This window comes from Miscanthus floridulus, chromosome 17 (assembly GCF_019320115.1).
Source record: "Miscanthus floridulus cultivar M001 chromosome 17, ASM1932011v1, whole genome shotgun sequence".
Classification (NCBI taxonomy): Eukaryota; Viridiplantae; Streptophyta; class Magnoliopsida; order Poales; family Poaceae; genus Miscanthus; species Miscanthus floridulus.
The window spans coordinates 92,049,601-92,063,583 of record NC_089596.1 but is presented as its reverse complement, the minus strand read 5'-3'; the positions used below and the strand labels follow the sequence as shown (position 1 = coordinate 92,063,583).

Genomic DNA, 13,983 nt, shown 5'->3' with positions numbered 1-13,983 from the left:
ACCGGTCCTTAACCGACATAGACAGGGAAAAACGGTGTAACCAAGCTATGCCCCGTATCCGCGGCGACACAACTTCTTACACCCACCAATACCCAAACCATATCTATGCCCGGTCACCATTTTTCTTTCCACCATTTATATTTTCTAAGTGATAATAATACAGTAATATATTTCCTATCTCTCGCGAGTAACAGGTAATCACTCGACTTCTACCGGAGGCCTGTAGCATAGCAATCTACATGATCCTGTCATACTAGTAAGACTCATAGGATAAAGTTATATATATGCAAGTGGGTTTCGATCAACTCCTTAAAACTTAATGCACAAATATAATTTAAACTGCAGAGAGTAGGGGTTAAGCACCGGGGCTTGCCTTGGTAAAATGTAACCAAAAGTTAGTATTTGCATCTTCAGATCATCCACATCATCTGAATAGAAAGCCCATCGCATCATCTCCTGGAGAGAATACCATCACACCATCTTCGGATTCCCAATTATCCTTCGATCGATCCGTTGATCCATCATCGTACCTATATGATATGTAATGCGATGCAATGCAAAGACATAATTAATCGACTGCAATCGTGACTCGTAAAATACGATTTACGCCTCTCAAGTTAACGGGCTAGTTCTAACGATGACCGTACTTTGGCTACATATACACGTTGTCGGATAAGGCGTTATTTCCCAACAATTCTTTTAGTTATATAAACCAAGGTGTTTCTTTATTTTATTCTATCCATTTAGTCTTTATTCGGAATAGGGCATCATTATCTATTTAGCAAACTAATTATTCTGGAGCTACAAAAAATTACAGCGAGCAGCTAATAATATTAGTAGTTACTATCAAATTTTTAGAGTCAACACTATCACCGATTTATCCCGGAAATTCCTACAAGTTCTTATTTTAACAATATTAAGCATGTTAAAATAATTAGAGAAATCCTAAAAACATACCAAACCTATGCGAATAAAGTACCCTATTAGATAGATCATGATTTTACAAGACTAACAAAACTAGTTTGACATTTTTATGAATTCTCTACATTTTATTATCAATTTCTAAGTATTTAGATACTTGCTGAAATTACGAAACACCGAACAGTTACAAGGGTCCTTGGGCACAAAGCGGCCCAGGCACCGGCAGCGGCCCAGCCAGGCGGCAGTGACGCCCAACCGGCCCAGGCGCAAGCGGACCCAAGGCTAGCCCAGGCGCACAGCAGCGGGCGGCCCACAGGCGTGCGCTGCAGGCTAGCCCAACGTAGGCGAGAGCGGCCTAGGCGGGCTGGTGGCGCGGCACAAATGCAAAATGGTCCCTGAACTTTCCTTAAATTATGACAAGGTCCAACTACTATTTAGTACACCCACTGACAAGTTCATTTACCCCCTGGCGTCCACCTGAATCATGTTTTCTCACCTTCTCTTTCTCCCCAATTGCAGAACACGGAGCAGAGCCACCGGCCAGCGGCGAAATCCGGCCACGCGCTCGTCGATGATGGTGGGGAGGCGGCCTCATGGCTTGCCTGATGCGGGGTGCACCCGATGGAGAATGGGGCTCGGCCAGAGCTAGAGTGCGGAGTTCCGGCCACGTGCGTCGCGCTCGAGACCAAGCGGTTCCGTGGTGAGGGCGATTGCGGGCAACGCGGGCCCAAGAGCGCTTGCCAGGGGAACCGTCGGGTGGGGATGCAGTGGTGGCATGGCCCGGCGAGGCATTGTAGTGGTGCGAACGACAGAGACACGGCGTAGGAGAGGGCCGGCACCGGCGGAGTCGGTGGCGACGCAGTGAGGAGGCAGAGCTGTGGCAAGGGCATGGCGTGCGCTGGTGCAGCAGAGTGAGGGAGTCGCACGCGGGCTCGGAGGTGAGGCGGTGTAGCTGCGGTGCCGGCAGGGGGGGCTTCGCGTAGCAGGTGGCCGGCTCGGATGAGCAACGCGCGCGGCGGAGGCAGGGCAACAGTGGGCGCGGGCGCTTCGGTTGCGCGGCACGCAGCTGCGGGCAGCAGCGGGACCGAGGGGCAGCGCTCGTGCGCTAGCACGGGGAAGGAAGGGGGTGCGTGGCCGGCAATGGCGACCACGGTGGCTATGACACCGGACACGGTGAGGCAAGGATGACGCGGAGCCGTGCACGGACGTTAGCGGGGCGACTTGGTGCAGCGGCGCTCGCGCGTGGTCACGCGGGCAGGGGCGCGGACGCCGGTGAGGCGCTACGGCTACGGTGGCGGGAGCTCGAGGCGGCAACGGCAGCAGCCATGGCGATGGGGCGTTGCGGCGACGACGGAGACACGGCCTGGACCGAGGGCACGCGCGCGCTCACGCACGGTGGCCGGGCTCGGCGAGGACGGATGGATGGCGAGCAAGGTCATGGCGGTAGCAGCTTAGCGGCTGAGGAAAAGGGAGGGAGGAGCAGGGCGGTGCGTGCGCTCGCGCGGGGAAAGACGGGCACCGATGGCGCAGCCATGGCAGGAGCGCTGCGGTGAGGGCGAGCTGAAGAACAAGCAGATTGGGACGCATGGGGCAAAGAAAAAGAAAGAGAGAGGAGCAAGAGGACAAGAGCGTACGAGGCAACAACGCCAGCAGGCCACGGCTTGGAAAAACCATCGGAGACGGAGACAGACAGAGCAGAGAAGGACGGGGAGGATTTGGCCTGGCCCAAGGTGGTCGGCAGAGCGTGTCGGTTGGCACGGACAGCTCCAAAGAGGTGTGCCAGCGCGCGGTCAACTGCAACAGCGACGCGGCCGGCAACGCGACAACGTCGAGAACAGGCGAGGTAGACGGGTCGAGTAGCAAGGATGAGTTCCAGTACATTACGAAGGGACTTCGGGATATTTTTGAGATAACGTCGCAGCGTCAAACCAACCTACGAACTACACCAAACCAAGGTACTCGCCGGGAACCATCAAGCTATACAAAAACATGGATAATTTGTTTTATCATTTTATGTGAGTTTTAAAACTTTAAAACACGAGATCTTGGTTAATTAATTTCTTTTAGGCCTTAGTTAAGGTGCTAAGCGAGCTCGTAACACCAGAGGTGTTACACAGAGCCAAGAGGGGTGCCAGTGGGCGAAGCAATTGAATGCGGTAGCCGGGCCCGAGCGGCTCACCGGCGTCGGCTTGCGGGACAGGGCGAAGCAGGGAGGCACCACCGTCACCCTGAAGCTAGGGTCGGTTGACCCAGACATGGTGAGCGGCGACACAGACTCGTTGTAGGTGAATCATAGGGCAGGGCAACTGCCACGTAGCCATGGCAACAATAGCGACAGCGGGGGCACTCGACAACAGCATCGCAACGACGCCTCTGGCATAGCGCAGTGGCAGCCCTCTGGCACGGCACAGCGGTGCGCGTAGCAGCGCGACAGCGAGGTGGGGCAGCAGCGCGATGGCCAGTAGTTGTAGGGCGTTGACAGCGTCCCGCTGAGGCCAGCCACGGCCAACCCACGGCCAGACAGGCCGACCGGGCTCGACACCGCGGCGCACGGGACGCGGCCAGCCGTGCGACGCTGAGCGGCCACGCAAGGTGACTGTGTGCACAGGCCAGGCACATGACGTGCACGAATTTTGAAGCGCGTCTAAAATCTAACCTAACACAGTTGAAGCTAAACTACCTCGACCATGCGAAAGAGGGTACATCTGTCTACCATAAGGAACAAAACACAGCATTGACCTTTAGCTATATTTTTCAGAATTAATTCACCAACATGGCATTCTCACACTGTTTTCAAACTTAAAATTCTTTCAAGTCTTGAGCTGAATTTGACTTCAAGTTCCATTTCCAAAGCCATTAGAAATACTAGCTAGTCGTATTATTTTTCTACAACAAGAGTTGCATTATCATCTACAAAGTTTATACTTCAAACTTTATTTAATTATCACACACATGTTCTATAGTATTTTTTTCTTAATAAAAAATGATTTTCAACCCTACTTGATATACATGAGCTATTGAATCAACATCCATTTAATATTTTTATTGATCATTTTAGGTTACAAGAAATTTATCTACACATTCTATCACATGCATTATCACATAAACATGATGCTCATGACATGTTTTAGTAGTTGGTTTAGGGCATAACATCAAGGGTGTTACACTAGCAAGTTACTAAAGCTAAACTAGTCACAAGAGCAACTACACAAGCACAAAGTATGAAATATAAATACAAGCTTGTGTTGTGTAGAATGCAAACCATCGAGAAGATGATGAAGACAATATTGACACGGTGATTTTCTCCTGAGGTTCACTTGGTTGCCACCAAGCTACATCCTCGTTGTGTCAACCGCTTACTTGGTGGTTCGGCGACTAATTGGCATCACCCGTCAACCCCGCACATTGGGCACCGCAAGAACCTATTCCGAAAGTGAGGGTAGCTCAATGACATGCTCAGCTAGAGTTGCTATTCGCGATCCCCGCGGGGTGAGCACAATCCCCCTCACAAATCCTCCTCCGGAGTACCGCACAATCTTCTCGCGTGCTTCAACGGAGTCATAAGCCACCAAGCTGTCTAGATGGTGGCAACCTCCAAGACTAACAAGTACCACCGGCTAGCAACTCGAACACCTAGTGCCACTCGATGCAACCTCACGATGCAATCGCACTAGAATCGCTCACTCACTCGATCGGATGAACATTATCAAGCTCAAGTGAGTTAGAGGGCTCCCAAGCACCATCACATAAGCCACCAAGGCTCTAGGGAGCAGTTAAGTATGCGTGAAGCAGCCATCAAGCGTCAGGAGCAAGAGCTCAAAATCCGGGAGTCAGCTCTCAAGAACAAGAAGGATGCAGCGGAACCATCTTCAGGGCGCGACGGAAAAGGGAAACAACCACGCTGCACCCAGTAGAACAATGTAATAGACCCAACAAGTTAAATTCCCTAAGGCATGTTAGGACTAGTATGGTGGACCTCTGAACATTAGAACTACAGAGTTCAACACATGCTATTGCAAGTCGTGCTTTGTTTACTTTCCCTAAGGCATGTTAGGATTAGTGGTGGGACTACTCATCTTAGCTACCTACAGTTCCACACATGCCATTTAGTATTGCAAGTTTGGTCCATGTACCGCGCTGGGTTAATATTAGAATGTGTTTGCCTTCAAAAGTTTGTAAGGTTTCTTAGGTTATGGTGCATAATATATGTTTATATGTCTGAAAAAGGAGAGCAAATGTTTAAAGTGTTGCAGTGATAAAGTTAGTTGATGGTTTTGTTCGGAAAAGAGCTCAAAATAATGTAATTGGACGCTGGAGAACTGTCGGCCGCTCGATAGCCGACAGGCGTGTCGGCATGTCGGCCCTCCAGATGCCGACAGGCCGGCGTCGGCTGCCACGTCACCCCTATCGTCCTGTCGGTCGCTCGATAGCCGACAGGCCTGTCGGCACTCCCAAAGCGGACCTGTCGGCCCTCCAGATGTCGATAGCCGATAGGCCTGTCGGCACTCCCAAGCGGACCTGTCGGCCCTCCAGATGCCGATACTCCAAAGCGGACCTGTCGGCCCTCCAGATGCCGATAGGCTTCGCCTTCTGGACTGACAGGACGACAGAACGCTATTTCTATATTTTTTTATAACAGTTTCTAAATTTGCAATTAATCATTAACAAAATATTATTTAATAAAAAATTCCCCGATTGAGCTGATGTCTGGTGACCAGCATATTGTCCTCAGGACGACAGTTTGCAGTTGCAGACGAGCCCAAGGTGGACGCCGGCGACGGTGCGTCCCACGGTCCCCACCTACGGTCGGGCGACAACACTGAACCATCCATGTGAAGGAGTGGGTTCCATCTGAAAAGAAAACTCGAAGCGCCGAGCGTCCATTTGGCGAGCGGCGGCGGATGATCGGCATTCGGCAGAGAGCCAGAAGAAGAGGACAGAGCGCGCTATACGATCCGCCGTACATTCAATTTTCAGTTTCGATTGATTTCATGAATCAGGTCCGGGAGCATCCAACCTTCCCCTGAAATTCAGCCCTTGTTTAGTTCGCGAAAAGTTAGAAATTTGGCTACCGTAGCACTTTCGTTTTTATTTGGTAATTAGTGTTCAATCATGGACTAATTAGGCTCAAAACGTTCGTCTCGCAATTTCCAACCAAACTGTGCAATTAGTTTTTTTCGTCTACATTTAATGCTCCATACACGTATCGCAAGATTTGATGTGATGAGTACTGTAGCACTTTTTGGGAAAACTTTTCGCGAACTAAACAGGGCTCAGAGTAGTCTGCGTACAAGGTAGTTTCAGTTCAGTACATTATTCTTCCCACTTATTTCCTTCCTACATACTGCAATACAGGAAGTGCAACGAATCCGTACACTTTTCAGGTGGTAGGATGAATACACAATCACAATAAAATACAATAGCAATGGCTGCAATGCAGTGCTGACACTCAAGCGTCCACTTCTTCAGCCTTAGGAGAAAACGTAGACCTCCTCAAACGATTTCCTACCAAGAATGCATGCATGCATTAGTCTAGCTGATGAATGGATTGCACATCCGCTAGTAGCTAGGTAAAGATACAGAGCCCTTGTTTAGTTCGCGAAAAGTGCAAAATTTGGCTACTGTAGCACTTTCGTTTTTATTTGACAATTAGTGTTCAATCATGGACTAATTAGACTCAAAACGTTCGTCTCGTAATTTCCAACCAAACTGTGCAATTAGTTTTTATTTTCGTCTACATTTAATGCTCCATGCATGCACCGCAAGATTCGATGTGACAAGTACTGTAGCACTTTTTGGAAAAACTTTTCGCGAACTAAACAAGGGCAGAGACTCACAAATTTTTTCCGGTCGGGCTGTAGTTGTAAGAGCATCTCCAAGAGTTTGTCAAATTTTACTTGGCAAATCTTGTGATTTGCCAACTCCCAAAATTATATGCCAAGTAAAAAAACAATCCATCTCCAAGAGTTTGGCATTTTTGACTTGGTAAAATTAAAAAACCCGTTAACAAAACGAAGAGGCCCGCTAAGCGAACGAAGAGCCCTGCTAAACGAACGAAGAGCCCCGCTAAGCGAACGAAGAGCCCCGCTAAGAAACGAAGAGCCCCGGATGCCAAGCCGTATACGCGCGCGTATATTTGCGCGCACGGAGGGAAGATTTACCAAGTTGCTATTGATGCCAAGTTGTTTTGCCAAACTGTTGGAGACTATTTTTTCTTGTTTTGCCAAAATTACATGGATGCCAAGTTGAGATAGCAAACTCTTGGAGATGCTCTAAATCAGGTTATCAAGCACCTTGTCGGCCGGAGGCCTGTTTGGAGACTTGCGTGCTTGGCTGTTTCACGCGGAGAGAAGGGTGAGGTAATAAAGCATGCTCACCATTTGTCTTTAATCGTTCTTGCAGATTGGATTAAAAAGGTCCTTTTGTACACATGTTTAACTCAAGACATCAAAGCGCTATGACTAGAATTCCTTAGAAGGAACACTACTAAAACTTCGGTTTATTTATATTTAAAAAACATAAGTTTCAAAGGTAAGAGACCAACAGAGTGAGAGCCTGAATAGGCAGCGAAAGGAAAGGTGTGTAGTGTTTGATCAATTTCTGGTATATTTCCACAAAAAAATAATAAAAGATGGTGGATAGACCCAGAAATAACCAGATGAAGTATTCCCTAACTTCAAATATACTAGTATAAATAAAAGGTTACAGCCTGCAACAACAAACCTGATAAAATGATTGGCAAAATGTTGAGTAACCTGTACTGCATCTTCGCTGTGTGGAATCACTGGGTTCCTCCACTCAAAAATGGCTTTCTGCATTAAGTGAGGGCAGTTTTATTGATATATAAAGCATTAGTATTTGGTGAGTGGCCACAATTTGATATGCTGTGAATATTAATTCAAGAAAATGCAGTATGCCAAAAAAATGGCAGATGCAATAAGAACAAATAATATGAAAACTCCCAAAACACATACCTCAGGGTGCCATTGTGTGCAAGTGATTGGGTACTTGTGGGCTTGTACAGTTGAGACATAGACCTGATTTTATACAAACAAAAGAATGTTAATTTGTGCATTGGAAGAATTGATGAGCATTAACCCGGATAAGCTACATGGGGAACATTAGAAAAAACTCATCAAAGTTGTTCTGCTTATAGCCTTATAGTAATGACTTAACACCATAGATTAGTATGTAGTAGCACAATTGTTACATACCTTGCCGTTTTCATCAGGTGATGTAGTCAAGATTTTGAAGAAACTTGACAGTGCATCGTTCTCTTGCAATCGCCTTGGTGTATACCATACTTCACCCAAATAAAAAAGCAGACATGTTAGGGGACCTGAATTTGGAACTAAGTTTGGTTGTTCTGTAATGCTATCAGAACCGCCAGCCATACAAGGATCGGCAAGGATTAAGGCATTGAGCCCAGCCCATAAGAAAGTAGGTGCGGTGCTGAAATTAAAAAAAGAAGAAGTAAGCAGCACCAATGGTGGCACTTACTTTATGCTGTTGCATGACAAGACAGCTGGTGCTGACTTTCTTGATGAGGTCAGTGTCAAACCTGTGAGCAATTGCCAGTCAGTAGTTAGAACAAGTGTAATTCACTATGTGTACTTGCCACATCTTCTCATAAGCAATTTATTTCCGTTCCTTTCTTCAAATTAACCGAGCTCTATTGTACTGCATGTAGTGATCCATTGTAGATAAAAGTAAGTTCTGTATGAGTAATTAATGAAACTATGTGAATACATAAATACGTTGGCTTAACCCATTTGCATATTCTACAGTTCAGTTTTGTTAACACGGTAATAAAAAGATGCGCGCTGTCCCGTGGGACGAACCATCCTCTATAACATTTACTTGCCCCATCTCTCGGACTATAGGATAACTTGTCTAAATTCTAAATGTTCCCGTCAAGCAGTATTGCAGTAACAAATAGAAGACTTGGTTAGCATGAAACAGGCACCTTTGAAACACTGAGCCCTCGAAATCATAACTGGGAAACTGAAGAGTAGATGTTTGATTCAGGGCGTCAAATTTCTCCAAGATATTATTGTCCTAGCACAACAGCAAAAGAATATTTATTAGGGCCTACTTGTCAAAGCAAACAGGAATCAATCATGGTGCCTTCATGGAATAGAAGGCCGCAGCACTTTGCTCCAGTACCAAACAACAGGCAAGCAAAAGATATTCTTACTTCAAACTAACCATTAGTCTTCCATCATGCGTACAATTTTATCGATTTTACAATGGTTAATAAGTTGGCCAATTATCTTTACTCTCTCCATTTCAAATTGTAAGTTGTTTTAGTTTTGTACTAAGTTGAATTTGTCTAATTTTGACTAAATTTGTAATGCACTATAAAAATATATTTGTAGTGCATCTTCTTTGATGTTATAGATGTTTAGGCATCTTTCTGTCAAAACTAGAGAAATTTAACTTAGGTCAAAGCTAAAATAACTTACAATTTAGAGCAGAAGGAAAATATTTTAGTAATGAAACTTGCAATATAGTAAATTTGTGAAAAGTTAAGATACCTTACTGACAATCATGCTTACAAGCTCAAAGCCAAGACATTGGGCAAATAAAGGAAATTGTTCACCGGCGTTATTCTTGTCCAAAACATACTATAAAATGAACAACATAATAAAAGAGGAACGGTTAGAGTAAGTCATGATTATTTTGTTCAATATCGTTCAAGCTGGAGCATTCAACATAGTTAAATCTGAGGTTGTGATACTGTAGTGAGATGTTCTAATGCTATTAATAACATCATTAGAAGAAAATAATACATAGCACCGAATTGTAACCCAGGTGTTGCGAATATATCGATTGTATCAATTTCTAACGGTGTTCATAATCACGCATCGTACCTGAAAGACTTTTTTTATTGTCTCAAAATATAGGCCTCGCTTCGCTGATCCACCAGTGAACAGCACGCCATTCACCAAACTCAACTTCTGCAGGGAAGAGTAAACAATAGGTAACACGTGTTAGAAAAAAATAACGTGTGAAAGGGACAACCACACCAATCGATTAAACCCTTAAGTCCCAGAAAAGATGTAATTCTAAAATAATACTTATTCAAATGATTTAAGGTTTGACTAAATTTGTATAGGTAGATATTAATATTTATACTATACTAAATAAGTATAATTAGATTCGTCAGTGAATATTTCCACCGGTTTAGTTTATAAGGCATTTATGAATGTCAAGGTCAAACTTTACAATATTTGACCAATTTATCTAATAACTTTTAGTTATTGTTATATAAACCTGATATGGTTAGATCGTAATCATATGTACTACCCAACAATAATCATAAGTTTATAATTATAAATAATATAATATAAAATAAATAAATAGTTAAAGTATAATTTGAGAGATTGTGCTATGTCAAATCTAGCTTTATAAACTAGACAGAAGGTTATTTTTATATACATCTATTTAAGATCATAATGTTGATAATATTTTTTATGAACTTAGTTAAATTTAAAATAGTTTGATGTAATCAGATTTAAAATTACTTTTTCTGACAAAAGTAACTCAATCGGTGAGTGCCATGGGAAATGACAAGACGTGGATGAAAACGACAGCAAAAATGTTCAGTAGCTAGCGCCAAAGACCGGATAACCTAACGCTTGGGATCTGGCCCCTGGCGATCCGATTCAGATCTAATAAAGTATAAGGAGCAACTTTAAAAGGCGCTTTATATTTTTTTTGTATTCATAGGAATAGAGATTGGTGGAAAAAAATCTCCAGCAATTTTTCTTCAATTGAAGCATTTCCAAGAATCTTTTTTAAACTCATTTTCTAAATCATTATTTGGAAAACCATTTGAATAAAAGAACACTCTCTATAAATCTTTTCATTAGAGTTGCTCAGATGAAAAAAAAAATAAAGAGTGATTTTTATTTCAATTACTCTATATATATGAGGATTTAGAGGATAAATTTAAGAAAGACTGTTGGAATGCTCATGAAAGGGGCTTCATTGTCCCCATCGGGAGTGGGTCGGGATTTGTTTGGAGTTGGATGACGTCCTATGTTAAGTTCAGGATCTAAATGACAATCGTGACCAATGTGGGGACTTAAATTGCTATTTTGAGAGTTAGATAATACTCTATAACAAGCTTAGGATCTGAAAATACATTTCGAGAGTCTAGGTACTTGTCACAACTTCAAAGACGGCTTGGGTATTTTACTGATTAGACTGGAAATTTAACATAACTCAAGGGGCAAAACCGCAAAAATACTATAGTGAGTAGTGAGAATCGACAAGCACAACTGCAGTTGGCCAAGAGCAATATGCCCGTATCCCAATTCGCGTATGCAAAAACATGAAACGTGTATTTACTTGCGAGCACATCAAAGCTACTATCGGTAGCTCTCTGCGAGAACACGATCGACCGGGGAAGAGAGGAAAAGTTAGAAATCAGAGGCAATGTGCGAAGCGCGCACCTCGAGCAGGTGCTCCTCAGGCTCATTGTAGATGATCGGGATGACGCGCGCGCCGCCGGCCTCGATGAACTTGACGTAGGAGGCGGCGATGTAGGAGGTCGCGGTGGTGTTGCTAATCCTGCCGCCGGCGCCGTCCCCCGGGTGCGAGACGATGCCGATGACAGGGCGGTCGTACACGGCAGGGTCCGGCGGCGGCGCGGCGCAGGCTGCAGCCCCCGCTTTCCCGCTCGTCCGCAGCCGGATGACCCCTGCCGGTGCCGCTGTTGCCTCCGACGGCGGTGGGGCGAGGAGAGCGGCCAGGAAGAGGAGGGGGAGGAGCAGGTGGGGGCAGCGGTGCGAGTCCATCGGCAAGAGAGGCCGTTCGTCGCCCGCTTGTGTTGTGCGTGTGTGTGTGTGTGTGTGTGACGGGGCCGGAAGCGAGGTGGCGGGTGGTTAAAACGGCGAGGGGGCTCCGGAGCATCGGCGGGCGAGAACATCTGTGCTGCGCTCCCACCCCCTCGGATGCTTCTCCCACTTCAAAAAAAAAATTATATGCAAAAAGAAACAAAAAAAAGTATAAATGGCTAGACGATGTAAAAATGCATGCGAAATTTAGGGATAAGCAAAATTTTGTACAAAGAGAAATAAAGAAGACAAATCAGCCCATGAATAGGTGCGATTGTGGATCCACGTAAATAACACTTGACCCAACAAACATGCTGATTTTGTTTTTTTAGAACACGCTTAGCACGTGTTTCGTTAGGAAGAAATTAAAAGGTTTACACGTCCAGCATCACATCACAACAATGTGCCATGAGTGATGGGTTGAACACAAACATAAGGCACCGCAAGACGGTGAAACGCACGCTGTTGTAACTAACTAAAAAAAACTAGGCTTCTGATGTTGAACAAACCCGTGCTCAAGATGCCTGCGCCGCTGACCGCTTCCCGCGAGCAGCAGCCATAGGAAGCGCTCCTGCATTGCTTCGCGCTGCCCTTAACAAACCCAATGCAATCAACCGTACTAGAAGTACGACTATCATATCGCCGTCGAGGCGTCGACTATCGGCCGGCCATCATGCCGCGCGCGTGAGTGGATGCCTGAAGTCCCACCACCCCCACACACGTGCCACAGCCATGTGGACATGTGGTCACTTGCTGGATCCGGTGCTGCAGGGATTTTTTTTCTTCAAATGGGACCGAACGTGTGTGAGTAGGAATGTGTGTGCGTGAGTTACTCGTGTTCTAAATCTGCTCAAACAATCTCATCGGTATTTATTTGAACACATGGTTAGCTGTCACTGCTACTGATGGTGTTAAAAAAAAGCCGCACACCTGCCATCTCAGCTGTGCTAACGTGAGCGCTCGCCCGCGCTGCTCACCTTCGATATGATCGGCTTCTTCTAGCGTTGGCAAACACGCCCGAAGTCACTCCTTCGACTCGCGTGTGCGGCGCCACCGCCACGTGAAACGCCGGGCCGTGCCGTGCATTTCTCGCAGTCGCAGGGAGCAGCATGGTTTGGGTGTGTTTGGGACCGCGTATTCCACGGTGAAAAGAATCGAACAATCACACCAAACGCTATGCGGCTACGATGATTCTTTCAACCGCACTCGGCACGGGAGTCGCGAAAATAAACTAGCAGCTCGTACGCCACCGCGACTCGGAGCTCACGGCGCCCATACCGCACCGCGCGGTCGTCGCGCGAGAACCGAGAAGGGAAGCAATAGCAGTCGGCATTGCCCTAGCTAACATGTGAGGACATGCATGTACCGCACAAAATAAAACAATAACAAATCTCAGGCTCTCAGCTCCTCGTGAGACGGTGAGAGTGCACACGTGAGGACAATGCTAAGACCTCAAGTCACATGCACATGCATCATGTATGCACGTGATCAGTGATATGGATCCATTTAAAGTCATTTCTTTATCTACTCTGCACATGAGAGTACGTAGCATACGCCCCGACGAGCCTGTTGCCGCCGTTGCCTGCATGTGGTCAAGGCAGCACCCAAACCAAGAAAATAAAATACTACTCCGTATTTTCTTTGAATTGCTATAGATTTTGAACGGTGTATCTATTTTAATTCTGTTTGCACTGATGTATTCTAGTGACGAGACGAACAAAACTAGACTCCACTTACCTATGCTTAAAAAAATATTTTAATAACAATTTATATGTAAATATGTGTTAGGAGTTTATCAAAGAAATTGCTACCATGTAATACTAAAGTTGTTACTGAAAAATATACTGAAGTTGTTACCGTGGGAATATAATAAAATTGTTATAATATTATTTACATAAATATACTAACCCCTAATGAGAATAGCGGCTCAAAACAAGACAAGCTGCAACCTGGAGAGGCAAATTATTAAAACAACATTGCATAAGATGTTAACTAGGAGAGCAAGTTATTATACAAAAACATTATAAAAAGTCAGGAAACATGACTCGCTGCCAACCAGGGATATTTATTAAAAAACGAGGTAGCTCCACAAAACAAGATAAGCTACAATCTGGGGCAAGCTAAAACCAAAATTGACATCCATAAAATTGAACTAAAATTAACAAATGGAAACTAAAAACTAAAGTAGACACAATAAAAAAAAATAACTAAAACATAA

General features: G+C 45.2%; 1 pseudogene; it reads right to left on the bottom strand.

Annotated features, from left to right (window-relative positions):
• Positions 1-6,392: 6,392 nt before the first annotated feature.
• Positions 6,393-11,742, bottom strand: LOC136518554 (gamma-glutamyl hydrolase 1-like; annotated as a pseudogene).
• Between the last annotated feature and the right edge of the window lie 2,241 nt (positions 11,743-13,983).